Here is an 18983-nt window from a genome sequence, read left to right as displayed (position 1 = left end):
CAAACTTCAGTATTTTACCTGATGGATCGTTTGAGATGCAGTCATTGGTATACAGGGAGAAGAGAAATGGAGAAAACACACAGCCTTGGAGGACCCCAGTGCTAATTGCACAGGTATCAGATGTGATTCTGCCTACCTTCACCAGCTGCTTCCTGTCTCTTAGGAAGCTTATGATCCACTTACAAGTGTGTTCAGGTACCACTAGTTTAGTTTAGTTTAGTTTAGTTTAGTTTAGTTTAGTTTAGTTTAGTTAGAAGAATGTTTAGTTAGTTTAGTTAGAAGAATGAATGGAACAGTGGTGGGATTCAATATTTTTTACTACTGGTTCTGTGGGCATGGCTTGGTGGTTGTGGCAGGAGAAGGATACTATAAAATCTCCAGTCAGAGATTGCCGGTTCTCCGAACTACTCAAAATTTCCACTACCGGTTCTCCAATACTGGTCAGAACCTGCTGAATTCCACCTCTGGTCTGGAATGATGGTATTGAATGCTGAACTGAAGTCTACAAAGAGGACCCTTGTGTAGGTATTTGGAGATTCAAGGTGTTATAAGATGTAGTGCAGAGCCATACAGTGTTATATGTCAATCTATTTGCTTGGTATGCAAATAGATTGACAGATGATTGAGTGTTAGAGTGGGGGCCATTCTAATCTCTGGGGAATGATGTTTCAGAGAAAGGGAGCTACCATGGAGTGGCCCTTCTCCGGGGTCCCACCAGGTGTATTTATACCTTTAGTTGATTTTTTATCTTTACACAATAATTGTAATATTGCTTATTGTACCCTATGACTATTATTAAGTGTTGTCATTTCTTGATTAATGTATCTTTTCTTTTAAGTACACTGACAGCATATGCACCAAGACAAATTCCTTGTGTGTCCAATCACACTTGGCCAATAAAGAATTCTATTCTATTATATTATAATAGAAGATATTGGTGGACTAATAAAATAAAATTCCTATTGTTTTCCAAATTTTTGGATCTTTGCACAAACCCATTAAAATATACTGGCTTGTTCCAACATTACAGCATACTTTATAGAAACCCTTTTTTAAAAAAAATACTGCTAGGAATATTAGGGCATTTCATTGATATACTCTCTCTCTCTCTCTCTCTCTCTCTCTCTCTCTCTCTCTCTCTCTATCTATCATCTATCTACGCACACAGAAACATTTAGTTAATTTCACTTTCTTAATTGTTTCAAAAGAGATCTTAAAACTCTCACATTATACGTTTCATCTTCAATTTTATATCAGAATCAATCCCATAATTGTTTTATAGTCTCAGTTTGCATTCCAGAGAGGTTTTTAAAAACTGGTATTTAAGAATCCATTATCTTTATGTTCAGATGCCTATAGGGATTTTAATATTATAGGATGGTGACTTTTGTTTAAGACGCTGAAAAATCAACATTGGTAAGTAAATTCAAAGATGTCATTCAAAAATTATAAATTCAATGTGACAATGTTGCAAATAAGGAAGATGATCTTGACAGAAATATGCAAGAACCATTATTTAGACAAAAAGGGCTGAATCATTATTTAAGGTAATAAGATAATCTTAGGAATCAGGCAAATGCCTCCCTGATTCATTGAATTATAAGAATGAAGCCAGTTAAACATATTAGGCTAACAAGATTCTGTTATTTTACTGTGTCTTAAGAGCCTTCTAATCTTCCTGTGGAGTTATTCTTTTCTGTGATCCTACCTCAACTGGTAGTCAGGGTTTATGTGAATTTACAACTGATGTATAATTACATCAAAACAAACAAATCAGTATTATCTGCTTTTTAAAAACTTCATTATTATGTCATGTTTAAAATTATGGAAGATTTTAAACAATGGGAGCAATTACAATTTTAAATGTTCGCAGCTATATATAGTGGTATTTATTAATGATATCGTTTTGATATTATATAAATCAAGTAAGAAACTCTCTATGGATATTTAAAGCACTTTATCTGTTTGATATTATCATCAATATCTTCTTGTATATAGTTGGTCCTTTCTAAAATCAATTTTTGCCTTCTAATGATTTAAAAGGTCAATAGTGGTACAATATCAATTAAGAATGCTTAAGACCTTTTCCTAGGCCTATTCAGAGATTGCAATTGGACTTCTGGGTGCTCCAACACAGAAGGTTTTTAAGAAGAGACTGGACAACCATTTGTCTGAAATGGTATAGGGTTTCCTGCTTGAGTAGGGGATTGGACCTCCAAGGTCTCTTCCAATTCTGTTATTCTGTTGTTCTATTACATTACTGACAATAACATTGGCAGATGCTTCCACGCTGATTTAGGAACCTGAAGTTTCAAATATTTCAAATGTTTATTAATGTTAACATTAAAAAGTGACGATTATCAATTTTCTATGATAGATTATAAAGAGTGTTAGGCAGATTAAATGTAATGCCCACATTTTCATATAATTTATAAAAGAAGAAGACCTTTAGTTGAGGAGATCTTGAGTTTTTCCCATATATTTTAATCTCATAAGTATTTTTGTAAGTTTGGGCTTGGATAAATTTCTTTTTCATATATATTATTAGAATAGAAAAACAGAGTTGGAAGGGACTTCTAGTTCAACCTCCTGCTTAGGCAGAAAACCCTACACAACTTCAGACAAATGGTTATCTAATCTCTACTTAAAAACTTCCCGTGTTGGAGCATTTACAACTTCTGAAGGCAAGTTGTTCCATTGGTTAATTGTTCTAACTGTCAGGAAATTTCTCCTTAGTTCTAAGTTGCTTTTCTTCTTGATTAGTTTCCACTCATTGCTTCTTGTCCTGCCTTCAGGTGTTTTGGAGAATAGCTTGACTCCTTCTTCTTTGTGGCAGCCCCTGAGATATTGGAATACTACTATCATGTCACCCTAGTCCTTCTTTTTATTAAACTAGACATACCCAGTTCCAGCAACTGTTCTTTATATGTTTTAGCCTCCAGTCCCCTAATTTTCTTTGTTGCTTTTCTCTGTACTCTTTCTAGAGTCTCAACATCTTTTTTTACATCGTAGCAACCAAAACTGGATGTAGTATTCAAACTGTGGCCTTACCAAGGCATTATAAAGTGGTATTAACACTTCTTGTCATCTTGATTCTATCCCTCTGTTTATGCAGCCTAGAACTGTGTTGAAAGCAGAGTATTATAAAATCTTGGTTAAAGTGGAACTTCTTTGAAACCAGCTTGGTTTTTGTGTAATATTTTTTTTTCATAGAATCAATACTGAATTTTTTCAACTACGTATCTAGCATGTAAAATGCTAATTGTATCCAGGCAATTAAGACTATAGTTAACTAGGCCATCCTCCTCCTCTTTTAAAGTGGGAATAATTATAGCTATGTCAATCCTTAGAGAAGTGGACAGTTCTGTCAACATATGTTAAAAACAATACTAGAATGTCTCTCATCAGTTAACATTTTAACTAATCTTGGTAGGATATAATCATAGCCTGGAGCTTTGCCCTTTTCAGTCAATCAGACATTTTTAAAAATATTTTTTGAGTTGAGAAATAGAGACTGTCAGCTAATCAGATAATAAGTCAACAGTAAAATAAAATATGATGTAATGGCTGCAAAATTATAATAAAATAACTATAATTACTTTCCCAGGCTTCTGCAGTGACACAGGATATGGGAGGCTGCTCATGACATATCTGGGCCATGATGACCTGTGGAATAACCCATTCCTGTGTTTGACAGAGGAATGTTTGTCTTTTTGTCTCTTAAAGAGTTATTTATAATATATTCTTATATTTTCAAGATATTTCAAGAATGGGCTTAGTTTTATGTTAAAGCTCCACATTATGATTCTTGTTCATTTGCTTCAGTTCATTCCATGTCAAACTAGAAACAAGAATACATGAGGTTCCAGCTTGCTGTGCTTTTTAAACACACTTTGGTTAGCTTATGAATAAGAGCATTATTATGATCACTTGAAGATTTACTTGGATATTGTGTCTTTCCTGTAAGGTATCTGTGGTAACTGAATTATCATCATCTAAGTTAGCTATGCTTCATATTCAATTTGATTTCAACATGTCTGATATGATAATAATAATCTAATAAATTATCTCCATTCTAAGAGAGCTTTTGCAAATAATACAGTGATCATTTCCCATTGATATTATTAAAGCAAGGTTCAGCTTTGAAATATATAGCATAATTAACCCATATAACAATACATCATCAGTGGTTGACAATTTGGAATATAAACACTCTACAACTGTTGCCTTCCATAACACTGGAATTCAGCTCATTTGATATCCGCACCAATAATACTTAACCATTTTTGGTATTTTTAAAAGAAATATCACCTCTCAATCAGAAAGCAACTTTTCTGACTAATGTTATTTCATGCCTATTCTGTGAAGCTAAACATGTTGCTTCTTATTGTAGGAGGACATCCATTTCTCCATAGTAGCCAAAAATAAGTAAGAGTTCTGATTAGTTCAGGTAGTCAAATGGAAAAAAAAACCACAATTCTACCTTGAGAATTACATTGTCTTTTCAATACTGTTTCAACTATTTCTATTCAGAGTGATAAATTTTTGTCTATTTACAATCTGATTTAAAGAAATGCCATAAATACCTTAGTAATAAGTCTTTATTGATTAGCCCTTGGGCCATATCAAAGTACAATACCTTAGAATAATCAAGTTACAGAATAATGCAATCAATTTCACATTTCTTGATGATGTACTGTATATAAAATATAAACAATGTCTAATGGCTATGAATTTGCAGAACATAACAGTTGTAGTATCCAAAATGTAATTCACTCAAATTGTTTGTTAGAGTGAAGGTTCTTAAAAGTTTTTAAAAATAATTTTATCAATATGCTATCAAAAGCATAAGTACTATCTTTAAGGAGTGTTATAAGTAAGAATATAACAAAGATTAAAGGCCGAAAAAATATTTATTATTAACCTTAAACGAATCTAAACAGAATAAACTCTATTTAAAATCAAATGCCATCTTCTTTTAATTCGCATGTTCCTCCCTCTCTACCACTCTTCCTCCTTCCCCCCTTTTCTTTCTTTCTTTCTTTCTTTCTTTCTTTCTTTCTTTCTTTCTTTCTTTCTTTCTTTCTTTCTTTCTTTCTTTCTTTCTTTCTTTCTTTCTTTTTTCCTCTTCTAATGCATATGAACTTTTAGGTGTGCTTTTCAATAAAAAACATTTTTCAAGTCACTAACAATATCACACTCACACATAAATTTGAATTTAAAAAACAATAGCAAATCTCAAATTTTAAAATACAAAAAAGAAATAAGTAGCATACTAATGAATAAACAAGATTAGGCCAAATGTTTTTTCTTGAAATATTGCATGATGTTAAATAGGTGCTTTTAATACAGCTTTTGGCTTGAATCCAAATTTAATCATAGTTACTGTTGATCCACTCAAATTAATTAAACATAAGTTAATAATGACTAACAAGTTGTATTGATTTCACTGGTTCACTTCATCTTTGTCTTTAATTGAATCCCTTGGTATTTGGTTGTACTTGTCATGGTTTTAGAAAAAGAATAGAACTTAAGCATATAGATAGAGCCAAAAAAATTGATTTATTCACTATATTTATGTACGCATGTTAACCCAGAATTTGAAAACAAAGTAAATATGTTGCCTTTGTCTGTGGAAGATATGCCATAGTACTCAATGCAGGTACTTTACTTGTTAGTGGCAGTACTGATTTAAACCAGTTGTATACATGACAACATTCTATTCAATCATACTTTTTATAAAATAAGTTGCATTCTTGTCTTCTGATATAAACTTAATACATATTCATTATTTCTCTGATAGAGATTATTTTAACAAAGTAAAAGAATATGTTAGAGAGAATATATTAATACACTATATTTTTGCTGTTTGGAAGTGATTTCAATTTTTTCAGACTGAAATAATATATTTTAATTTATTTATTCCTGATTACACAATACATTTTGATTGACTATGTCACTAGGGCAGTTATTTGTGAATGGGTAATATCTATCTATTCCCAGCATTTTCTCAGAGTTCAGAATTTCTCTGAATGTGCCTCTAAGATAAAAAGTGTTAAAAATCCATTTTAGATTTTCTTGTATTTCCAACAAAACACTTTTAAACATGTTTATGTCCCTGCTTGTGATAAATGGACATGCAATAAAATCACTAACAGCATTTATGTTTAAAGAATAAATGAAAATTCTAGAAGCGGTGCAGATATTAGAAAAAATTCATCTCTGAAATACTGTATTATTTTCTTCTTAGTAGATGTACTTAATAGATCTGCATCTAAATATGCATGTTACAGTTTAATAGATGGACAGATAGATAATACAAATATTATAAACTGATAATAAGAGATTGAGAGCTTCTACTCAGTGAAAACAAAGACCTCAAAATTAGTTATGAAAATACAAAAACATGTTACAAGATATGTGTTCTTAATTTTTGTTAGAACCAAACTAAAAAAGTCTTCCCCATTCATTTTTTAGGCATTTGGAAAGGTGGGGAGGTCTCCCTTATAGGCCTTAATCCTATTGATTGTTTCCTGCAAATCAGTAAAATCTCAAGGAAGTGTGCATACAACTGCATTCTTAATTTTTACTCTTCAAAAATCAACCTCATCTGACTTTCAGACTACAAGGCAACTCAGAAGCACTTCCTAGTAATCACTGCTTTTCAAATTGGACAGTCAACTTTCAGTGGTGGGGATAATAGGAACACATTTCTTTAATCTGGGTCCTGTGTCTAAAAATGATATTATTCAACATCTAGAACATTTAAAATGCTATATTCTATGAGCGTTATAATAAAAGAGCCAGTTTGGTCTAGTGGTTAAGGCACCAGGATAGAAAGTGGGAGACTGTGATTCAGCCCTGCCTTAATATGAAAGCCAGCTGAGTGACTTTAGGCCAGTCACTCTCTCTCAGCCCAAGCCACCTCATAGGGCTGTTGTTTTTTGGTGGGTGGGGGGAGGAGTAACATGCACTGTATATGGTCACCGCCTTGGGTTGTTTGTAAAAAAAATAGTATATAAATAAGTAAATAATCACGGTAATTACAGTCAAATTAATAGTTCAGGATGCATCCAGGGTCTAAAGGCAACTCTGAATATCAACTTAAACTACTTGCGTCAAGGCTGCTCCTGAATCCAAATTAAAACATCCTAGTGCTTCTCAGCATGAAAAAGAGCAACTATAGGTTTTGCTTGATCAATCCTGTTCTACTTTCCTATCCAAGCATGGAAGATAATTCTCAGGGGCTAGTCTCCGTATGGGTGGGTCTATTAGTGCCTGTTCCCTCCCCCCCACCAACATTAAAAGAATTGGTTCTAAAAATCCTGTGTAGTGTCTTTCAGTCTCTTGAAGTCCTGTTTTCCACAACATATCACAATATTTTACGGTTGATTAGAACAGTTTATTGGGGTCAGATACATGTCATCTTTTCAGAACAGGTGATATAGCTGACTCTTTGGGGAATAAGAAAATCTATGCAGCAATAAGTAGCCAAAAGCTATAATAAATATTAGGTAATCCAAAAATTGGTTTATGCTTCTTATACTTAATTTATTTGCAGTAATTACAATGATTAATTTTTCATATTACAAAAAAGAACAAAAATAACTTTAATAATAATGAAAAATATTTTTCTCCAATGTCTAAAGTCCTGTCCATTAGCTTGTGATGTCCACACAGTTTAAGATAATATTACGGAATGTGTTGAACACAGCTATCATCTACTTGCCTGCTGTAATCAGATATGATAACAAAGGTTTTCATTGCCTTAAATCCACGGGGAACAGTTATTGTACCTTCTGTCTGCTTTCAAACTTATGGGAGACAAGAAGCAGAAAAATGTCAATACTAAAGAGATTCCATTACATTTCACAATATTGCTATTGCTAAATAACTGCTTAGATCTGTGCAAAAAATTCAATAAAAGTAGGTTGATTATCATGCTTCAAGAAATATTGAAAGCAATTGGCTCCAAAGTCTTACAGTATATAGAATTTAGTGCTGAATAGACAAAGTGCTTAATATATTAGTATTAAATTGCTGACTGGCTTGAAGTTCCCTGTCCTGGTATTTGAAGATTTGCTTCTTTTGTATTTCCATTCAAATAAAAGATTGTACAAAAGAAACTTATGGCAGAAGGAGTTTACCCACAAAGATGTAAATGATACTGAGTTTAGGCAATAACATTGATTTCTGTTTGTTCTGTGCTTGCTTAATTTTGTTGATATTAAACAATAGGGACTACATTAAGAAAGAGCCTACATACAATTTAGCTATTTACACACATTAAGCATTCTTGTTTATTCTATTATGCTTTTACACTCATTTATGCTGTATTTTCTTTCCAAATATTGATGAAAAGCTCAAAACAAGAATCCATTTCAGATTGCATTTGCTTTGGACGAGTTTAAAAAATATTAATATTTATGAAATAATAAAAGCAGCTGTTTTGTCTTATATGCACTTATTTAATATATGTGTTGTTTTATATGCATATACTCATTATATTCACTATTTTATATACTTTTTATGTAATATGTAATATATTATACATTGGAACAACTGATTTTGGTAAACAATGGTTAGCATGATATACAGTAGTTCCAGGAAAAATATACCCACCCCCCACCTACTTTCTGAATCTTATCAGAATTTGATTGTACAGATAATGCAAAATTTTATTCTGTTTTCATTTGTTTGGCAAATAAAAGCACACAAATGTGATATAATTCTACAAAAAATGCCAGTTGCCTTATTTTGAATAACCAGTTGAATCACTTGAACTGACACAAGTGCAGTCAAACTGAGCACTGGGAACCAGGCGTTACACAGGCATTACACAGGGTTTGTGCTCATTTCTCCCTGGCAAATAGCTTCCATGTTGACTCAGTAACCTTTGAAGTTTCTGTAGCTCATTTCTCTTCCCACTACAATATTTCAATGGGGTTTTACAATAGTATTTAAATATTAAATGTATTCTTCTTTACCTAACCTTTTATTGATTTGCTTGGACATTTTGGATAACTATCCTGCTTCCCCTTTCACGTCATCTTGAATTAATGGAAGTTGATCCAGTATTTTGTTTATACAAATAGAATTTATGCTTTCTTTTATAATGAATAAGTTATTTAGATCCTGAAATAGCAAAATATTCATAACTATTAAAATATCACCTCCATGCAGTTATACTGTTGGTATAACTTTCTTATTGTGAAAAATAGTATTTGGTATCTGTCTAATATTATATACTTTATTATATTCTTAATAAAATGATTGATTGAAATGTGGCCAAAGTTTACAAAGCAGGGGTGTCATTGACGTGTCCAAACATGCCCAACACTGTCTGTGCTGCCACATTTTGGACCAGATGAAGCTCTTGAGTGATCTTCAATGGCAATTTCATGTAGAATTCAGTCAAACCATGAGATGATTAGGGCACTAAATATTTCTTAATTTCTGGGCATAGTCTCCAGATGTGAAAAAAGTTGCCTTGTATTTTCTTACATTTCCAACAATTTGGGTTCAATTAGGGGTACATTTTTGCGAGCCTAGATGGTGCTAAGTGCCATCAATAGAGCATTTTATATAAATTTTCTTTGTAAGCAACCAATTTTGTTATGGAAAAGATTTTTTGCCATAGATTTTCCCAGTCATCCAATTCAATATTATGTCCAAAGTTTTTTGCCCAGGCCAACATTGGTCCTTTGACAATTTCCTCTTCTAAATCAAAATTTAGCAAATATTTGTATATTTTAGATATTATTTTTTCTTCTGGTCCTAACAATATTTTATCTAATTGGGTTGCTTCTGTTTTGAATCCAAATTCTTCTAAATCTTTTTTATATCTCATCTGCACTTGAAGTTATGGCCACCAATCTATAAAAATTCCTTGTCTTTCTAATTCTTGAGTTGTTTTAAGTCTTCCTTGATTATCCAAAAGTTGATAATATTTAAGTTTTTTACTGATATCCAAAGTGTTTGGGTGGATCATTACCTCCATAGTGGACAGCCAGCCTGGAATTTTGGTATAGTGTTTTTTCCTGATTTCCTCCCAAGTGTTTATCAGTGAATCTCATAAGATATGTCTATAAAAATAGGAGTGATTCTTATTCCTGGGGTCCCATATGAAGGCATGCCACCCTATTTGCATATCATGTCCTTCTAATATTAAGATTCTGTTGGTTTCTAATTTAATCCAATCTTAAATCCATACTAAAGTTGCTGCTTTGTAGTAGATCTCCCATATTGGGAGTCCAAGCCACCTCTCCTTTTACTATCCTGTGGATAAATTGATTTTATTCGTGCTTTTTTCCCTGACCATATAAATTTCATAGTTATTTTGTTTAGGTCTTTGAACGTTTTTTATCTAATTTTATTGGAATAATTTTGAACAAATATAACAATTTGGGTAGGATATTCATTTTAATTGTATCTATTTTCCCTAAGAATGTGATCTGTAATTTCCTCCATTTTTCCAGGTCATTTCTTACTTGCTGTATCATTTTTATATAATTATCTTTTTTTAAGGCTGAGCTACTTGCCCTTAACCAAATACCTAACCTTTTAACTTTTTAAACAATTTGGAAACCCATTGCTTCTTCTAATTCCCTTTTGTTTTTTACCATCAAAATGCTTTTTAACAAGCATTTTGGTTTTATCTTTATTAATTTTGAGGCCTGCTACTTCACCAAATTTCCCTATTTCCTGCAATATTGGACCAGATTCTATAATGGATCTTCATTAACAAATGCCATGGCATCAGCAAAGGCCTGTAGTTTGTATTCTTCCTTTTTAATTTGTGTTCCTTTTATTTCCTTATTTAATCTAATTCTTCTCAGTAGTGTTTCTAATGTCAGGATGAGAAGCAAAGGTGAGAGTAGACATTCCAGCCTAATACCTTTCATTATTTCAAATGGTTTCATCATTTCTCCATTTATTAATTCTTAGCCTTTGGATAGTGTAGATCATTTCTATAATTTTCTTAAATCTTTCTCCAAATTTCATAAATTTAATCTGTTGTATCATAAACTGCCAATTAACATTATCAAAAGTTTTTTGTGCATCCAGGAAGACAAGAGCTACTTGGCTTCCTGGATGCATTTCATAATATTCTGATGTGTTAATTATTGTTCTAGTGTTGTTTCTAATTTATCATGTCAGGAGGAAACCATTTTGGTCGGGATGCATTCTATCATTTAAAATTTTCTTCAACTTATCTGCCATTATGAAGATTTTGTAGTCAGCAGTTAGGAGGGATATTAATTTTAATTTGCCTAGCATCTGAACCTTCTTTTGGAATTAATTTAATAAAGGTCTCCTTCCATGAATCTGGTAGCTTTGCTTTTAACAATACTTCATTGCAAACTTCCAGGAATACACTTTCTACTGATTCTCCTATATTTTTGTAGAATTCTCCTGTAGGCCATCCGGCCCTGGGGTTTTATTGTTTATTTTTGTCTTTTGATTGCTTCCTTTAATTCAATAAGTGCTATTTCCTTGTTTAATAATTCCCTTTTTTCTTCCAATAGTGGGTAGGGCATTTCTCCTTTCAAATATTCATCTATTTTTCCTATTTCTATCTTTTCCTGGCTGTAGAGATTTTCAAAAAATTCTCTTGCAATTTCTTTTTTCTTCTCCATATTGTTTTCCTCAATTCCATTTTTATCTAATAGTTGATGTATGGTTCTTCTCTCATTCTCTTTTTTTAATTTGTAGGCCAACCATTACCAGGTTTGTTTGCATGTTCAAAGTAATTTTGTTTTGTATATTTTAAATCCCTTGCCAATTCTTGCTCTAAAATATTCAATTTGTGTTTTGTTAGGGACAGGTTGTTTCTAACTTGTTTTTCCCCCGGGTCTTTTTGTAATTCATCTTCTGATCTCTTTATCTCCCCTACTAATCGGTTGTGATTCCCCCATTTTTCTTTATTTCTTTTTGCTGTATAGGCTATGGTTATTCCTCTCAAATATGCCTTCATCGTGTCCCATAGATTTTGCAATGAGGTATGTTGTTTTTGGTTATCTTTAAAGAATAGATCTAGTTCTTCCGAGATTTTTTGAATATGTATATGTATGTATATATATATATATATATATATATATATATATATATATATATATATATATATATATGTGTGTGTGTGTGTGTGTGTGTGTGTGTGTGTGTGTGTGTATGTGTATATATATGTATATGTATATGTATATGTATATGTATATATATATATATATAAGGATTTGTGAATTTAGTGTCCACCTGCCTCTTTTCTTCATCTGTCCTTTCCATGTTATTTTGAGTGGGTTATGGTCGGCCCAAATTTTTAGCATTATTTCTATTCTTTCGATTTCTTTAATTAGGTCTCCATTTACCCAGGCCATGTCTATTCTAGACCAGGATTTATGCAGGTTGGAGTAGAAAGTGAATGTAGTTTCTCCTGGATTCATTGTTCTCCATAAGTCCAATAAGTTCAATTCTTCCAATGTTTCAAAGAAGGTTTTTGGTAGTGCATTTCTTTTCTTTTTACATTTTTGTTCGTTAGCATAGTCTTTCCGGATGTCTACAATTGCATTATAGTCCCCAATTACACATATGTCCTGATTTCCTAATTCAATAATTTTATCATGTATAGTTTTGTATAAAACACTTTGAATTTTATTCGGTGCGTATATCCCTACTAATAAAATGCTTTTATTTCCTATAGATAAATCTACTATCAATATCCTCTGTTTTGTGTCTTTATATACTAATTTTGATGCTATTTCTTTCTTAATGTATATTGCTACCCCTCTTTTTTTTCTTCTGCTGGTGTTGTATATAATTTTCCTATTTTTTTGTATTGTAAGTATCTCTCATCTTGGTTTTTAATGCACACTTCTTGGAGACACACTACATCCATTTTCTGTTTCTCTAGTTTAGATAATATTCTTCTTTTTGTTGGTATGTTTAAACCATTCACATTGATTGATAGGAATTTCAGTCCCTGTTCCATTTTTATTTCTGTTCCAAATCTCTGGTTCTTACTCCTTCTTCTTCTCGGTCAGCTATCTGCTTGTTATTTCCTTTTTCTTGTTCTTTCTCTCTATTCTCTTGCTGTTGTTTCTCTTGACTTGGTAGGTCCAGTTCTTCTCTGCTGCTGCTTTCCTCTTCAGGTCCCACCAACTGCTTGTAGAAGTCTTGAGCTTTTTCCAAATTATCAATTTTTATTTTTTTATCATTCTGCATTATCAGCATTCTTTCTGGTGTAATCCATCAGAATAAGATGTTCTTTTTGTTTAGTTGGTTAGCCAAAAATCGGTAATCCTTCCATTGCTCATGTACCCTCCTGGGGATCTGTTTCAATCTTACTATTTCTTTTCCTTTGTACATCATTGGTTCCTCCCTAGTAATTTTATAAACAATGTGCCTTACTTTCCTTCAAAGAAATCTTATATGGACCTCTCTAGGAAGTCTGTGGCACCTGGCATAGCTGGTATACACCCTGTAAACATCATCAATTTCCTTTATCATTTCTTGTCTGTTTCTCTGTAGAGCGCCTGCCATCAGTTCAGCCATCAGTATTGTTAGGTCTTCCTCTTTTGATTCTGTTACATTCTGGAACCTTAAGAAAAGGAAGCCCAATCCATTTCAAGGTGGATAAGAGATTCTTCCATTTCTTTGTTGTATCCTGAAATCTTCTGGTCCATTGCCTCTAGTTTTTTCTCTGTCTGTTCCATTTTGTTTTCAGTTACTGTGTTTCTCATATAATAAGGCCAGGTCTTATTTTTTTTCGAGCCCCAAAAAAATTGGCTAGGCCGTCTTCTCGGGGGTGACTTAATTCCCCCCCCTGCATCTTCAGGCAGGGGGGGCAACGGCTTGGATGTTGAGCTTGGTGTTGGTGGGGCACTTTGTATCGGGAGACCTTCCACCACTGTTGCTTTCCCTTCTCCCGTGCTGCTGCAGCATTTGGAGCAATGCCATGGTATTTGGCGCAGCCATGCGGCATTTGGTGCAGCCATGCTGGGCCGACCAGGGCTCCTCCCTGCAACCGGAGACTGGTGGAGACACACAGCTTCAGGCGCTCCTGTCGCTGCCTTCCCGGGCATCGTTTGAAGGCAAAGCCCATTCTTTTAAAAACGATGCCCTACTACTGGTACGACAAAGCCTCTCCTGCCCAAGAGGACAGCCCAACCCCACATGGGGAGGCAAATCTCCCGAGGCCACAGTGCAAGATTGGCCCACCCTGGGAGAAGCGCCCAGCTGCCATCCCTGCCTGGAGCTGGGCAGAGAACCAAGAGCTTCACCTGGGGCGCCTAGTGCAGCTGACAGGCGGGCCTTCCTGCCTGGTGGTGGAGCTCTGGCCAAAGCAGTGAGCACCTCCCCGCCGGGCCATCCGCTCATCCTGCCAGGGCCACGCCAGAGCTGGATGGGCTTGGCAGAGCCAGGAAAGCAAACCGCAGGTGTGCCCTGCCTGCCAAGCGAAAGAGCCAGGCTGACCCGAGCTTGGCTTCCTTCCCAAGTCCCTCCAGCCTGAGGCTGAAGTGGCCACTGGGAGAGGTTGCCCAAGGCAGTGATAGTGCCCACCCATCTGTGGACAGGGAGGCAAGGCGATGGCCCACGCCATGTCCTCCAAGCTGAGCCAGCCGAGTGAGCGCCTCTGGCCAATGCCCGTGCCGCTGCAGCATTTGGAGCTGCCAGCACATTTGGAGATGCGTGAGGACCGGGACAGGCTGGGTGAGGGGTGGAAACGACGGGCGGCTTCAGGCTCTCTCTGCTAGACCCTCCAGCCAGGGAAGCAGCACCTGACACTGAGTGTCTCCACCAGGCTCCAGTTGCAGAAAGGAGCCCTGGCTGGCTGCGTGTGGTTGCGCCAAATGCCACATGGCTGTGCCAAACACCGCGGCGTTGCCCCAAACGCTGTGGCAGCAGAAGGAGAAGGGAAAGCAATGGTGGCAGAAGGTCTTCCGATATGAAGTGCCCCACCAATGCCGAGGTCAACGCAGGCAGCACCATATCCGGGTGTGCAACAAAAGTACTTCCTAATGGGAAGCCCCCCGCCATTCCTCCCCCATTTTGCATGTTTTAATATAGGCCTTAATTTGGGGGGAGGGGCTTAATTTCATTTCTTGCCTATAAAACATGCTGGGACTTCCTATTGGGGGAGGCCGTATTGTTGGAGAAACAGGGTATTTTTATCGTCTCCTTGTTTTTCTTGATCATTTCTTGGATGGATTTCTGTGATTTTAGTTTTGACCAGTTAATTGTAGCAAATATTTTAATTTCAAATTGTAAAATGTAACCAGCAAAGTCATCCGATTGCAATAGGAAGAAATAAATAAAACTTGAGTACACAATGTTCTTTTCTAACTGTAGAGCAATACTATTTGGTATTATTAGGGTTTTTAAAAATGTAATTCTATGAGTCAAGGAACAATTTAGTGGTATAATAAATTCAGATGGAGACAGAATGCAGAAGTAGGTGAAAGTTTTATTTATTTAAAGTTTAAATGCTGTAATGATGAAAATATCAGATTAGGACTAGAGAGTTTAAGTCTACCCTTAACCCATAAATTATCTGGATGATTTAAGCCAATTATTTCCTCTCCATCCAGCTATCCTGCAGGGTTGTTATTGTGGAAATGAAATGGAAATTTCCGCTGTAAACCACCATGTCTTGAAAAAAAATGGTGGGACAAGAGTTTGGCATAAAGTTTACAATAATAAAATATAAGAAATAAATATGTCTCTTTCTCAAATATGATTACATATTGTGATAAATTATTACAATAATGATAACTATGTTAATTGTATTTCTAGAATTTGCTAAAAAAAAATTTAAAAAAAACCCGCTTTGTTTCACACAAATGCTGATTAAAAAGCTCTGAGCAAGTTCTCTGTTGGAAGTCTTCATGTACTGTTTTCCTCTCTCTTATCATTTTAGAGACAAAGGAGAGAAAAAACATTAATTGTATTCCATGAGTCCATACTGTTCTTATTGTGACACTAGACACTGCTTAACTTGGAATTATATGGATTTGTTTTTTGAAGTTTTTTGCCTGGATTTTCTATCTTGAAATTTAGAATTGCTCTTTATTGGAACCACAATAAAAATCCAAATACTGTACATGAAATTTTAAATCTAAATTTTCTAAGTTTTCAACACACACAGCAAATAAAATAGCAATATTGATAATAGTATCACCAAAGATCACTTCTTCAGCTTTGTCATCTTCTAGAATGACAAACAAAAACTCTAATAGGTTTGAAGTAACTAGATGTACTTTTTGTTACTTAATAATAAAGATGAACTGCCTGAAGCAAATATGGATATAATGAGGGGTGGGATTCTACCGGTTCAGACTGGTTCGGTAGAATGGGTAGTTATCATTCTGCGCAGTTTGCAGAACCGGAAAATCGTACCACAGACTTCCCCCCAGCTCCTCCCCTCCCACTCACTTCACGCTGTCTGTGGAGCTTTTCTTCGCTCATTCATACAGCCGCCTTCCATGCCGCCACTCTTCTTCACCTGGCCTGAGAAGGTAAGGCAGACAGCAGGGGTGGGGCCCTCTGCACTTGGCCAAAGGGGCTGCGGGGGAGGGGCACATAGTGAGGCTTATTACCACTGCTGCATTACCATCCTGAATGGCCTGCCACTGCCACTGCATTGCTGCATTGCACGGGCCAGTGGGTGGGGTGGGGGAGGGTGAACTGGCGGAGGGGTGATACCGGTGGTGGGTGGACTGATGTGCATGGAAAGGGAGGGAAGCGCACAGGAGATTGCGGCACTGGAGCTCTTCCCTGTGCTTGGCTGCTTCCCAAACTGGGCTGGCCTGCACGGTAAGTGCACGGGAGATCACTGCACCTGAGCTGTTCTCCGTGCTTGACTGCTTCCCAAGACGGCCTGGCCTGCAAGGGAAGTGTGCAGGAGATCACTGGCTGGACTAGGAAGGTGGAGGAGGTGGGTGGGAAGACCTTGAGAGAGCACTGCACCAGGGTGCTGTGTGTTCTCAGGCCTCCCGCCCATCTCTGCTTCTGCCTGGCAGAAAGAAACCTGTAAAAGTTTTCGCCTGAGCCCTCCTGGGGCAGTTCTCGGTGCCAATTCGAGCACGTTCTCCACAGACCGCTAACAGCCCAAAGCTGATTGCGTCATGTCAGCCCATGCATTCTGCTGCTTTGTGCTTGGAACTGTAAGTTGGGAAGCACTCTGGCAGAGAGAAACTGCCGAGGTCAACCCTGGCTAGGTTTGCTGTTTGTTGCAGTTAGGAATCTCAAATACAGATGAGAATGAACTTAGTGAACTTGTATCCAGTGGTAGATCAGTCTCCTGCGAACTCCTCGTCTCTCGAGGAGCCCAGCCACTTGCCAATTGCCACGTCTCCTAGACTCCCAGTGACGAGATGGGGTCTTTCACACACTTAGTTTGGCTGCCTGTTTAGTAGCCTCAACCAGTGGCTACAACATTCTTGGCTGTATTTGAGATTCCTAGCTGCAGTTTACTCATAAACACCATTGGCCAGGAGAGGTAGGAAGAAAGGCAAGGGGGAAGCATGGTTGAGGGTGCAGGAGCTTGGTGTGGGGAGGCAGATTAGAGGCAGCTGGCAGATCGTTAGCTCCCTGCCGCCTGGATCATGGAGGCAGCGAATTAAACCCAGGTCGCCCATCAAATCTCCTCCCAGCACACTTCTCTTCCTCCTCACGAGAAGCCCTCACCGCTCCTCTGACACCCGCCAAGGTTTATTTTGGGGGAGACTGTGGGATTGCCCCACCTCCCTGCCAGCCATTTGTTCTTCAGGATGTCAGATTCCCATCACCCACCACCAGTTCAGAGCTTCCTTCACCCTTTCCCCCCGGATGGACAGAGAGACAGAGAGGAAGGGAGGGAAAGGGGGACAAGAGACAAAGAGGCAGGAGGTGGGAGGGAGGGAAAGAGAGAGACAAGAGACAGAGAGAGACAGGGAGGGAGGGAAAGAGAGAGAATCTATACTAATTCATTGCCTGTGAAATATAGAAAATTGCCACTAACTTAATGTAAGTGCTTTTCTTAAATCTAGTTAAATAGAGAATTCCTAGTGATTAAAAACATAGATACTAAAAATATTAATAAATGTTAACATATCCCATATGTTAAGCAAAGAGTCTTGAACCTGGGAAAGTGAAACTGAAATTGCTTTTTAATGTCGGTTGAACTAATTTTTTAAAAAGTATGAGTAAATAAGGTTTTGACTCCTTTGTTTTCTTGGGAGGGTACTCCCTTTTCAGAGCAGGGATTCCTTGTCTTTCCTTGCTCCCACCCTGGTATTTCTTTGGTACAACATTATTTTTCCCCTCCTCTGGGCTTTTTAAAAACTAACTTCCCTCCACCCCCACTACACATGCACAGAGGTTGGATCTTTCTTTCCTCCTGGCCCACATAGGCAACACCTACACAAATGACTTAGAGTTGGCCACACTTACCCAGTCACATGACCACCAAGCCATGCCCATTCAGTCATGTGACTACTGAGCCACACCCACAAAACCGGTTGTTAGGAAATTTGAATCCTACCCCTGGATATAGATGTAAACAAAACAATAGACCTGGGATAATAGACCAGTCGTGAGGATGGCTGATGGTCGGATTCTGAAAGACCTCCTGTATAGAAAATTAATGCAGGGAAAGTGCCCTAGAGGGAGACAACAGCTGCGATATAAGGGTATTTGCAAGTGAGATATAAAGGCCTTGGGAATGGACATCAACAGCTGGGAAACCTTGACCTCTGATCATTCAGCTTGGAGGCTAATGACGCAGCATGACCTTCTTCAATTCGAAGAGACACTCATTCGGCAAAGAGGTTGTACCCAAACCAGCGAAATCCAGGGGCTGGATAGGAGAAAGACTGTATCTGTCCTCAGTGTGGAAGAGATTGCCACTCTCAAATTAGCCTTTTTAGCCACACTATATGCAGTTTTAGGACCTCTTTTCAGAGTATGATACTATAGTCTCTTGAGACTGAAGGATGCCAAGAAAAAAA

Source organism: Pseudonaja textilis, chromosome 7, assembly GCF_049901715.1.
Source record: "Pseudonaja textilis isolate UNSWEBS1 chromosome 7, rPseTex1.2, whole genome shotgun sequence".
Classification (NCBI taxonomy): Eukaryota; Metazoa; Chordata; class Lepidosauria; order Squamata; family Elapidae; genus Pseudonaja; species Pseudonaja textilis.
The sequence above is the reverse complement of the archived record's forward strand: the minus strand, read 5'-3'. Positions refer to the sequence as shown.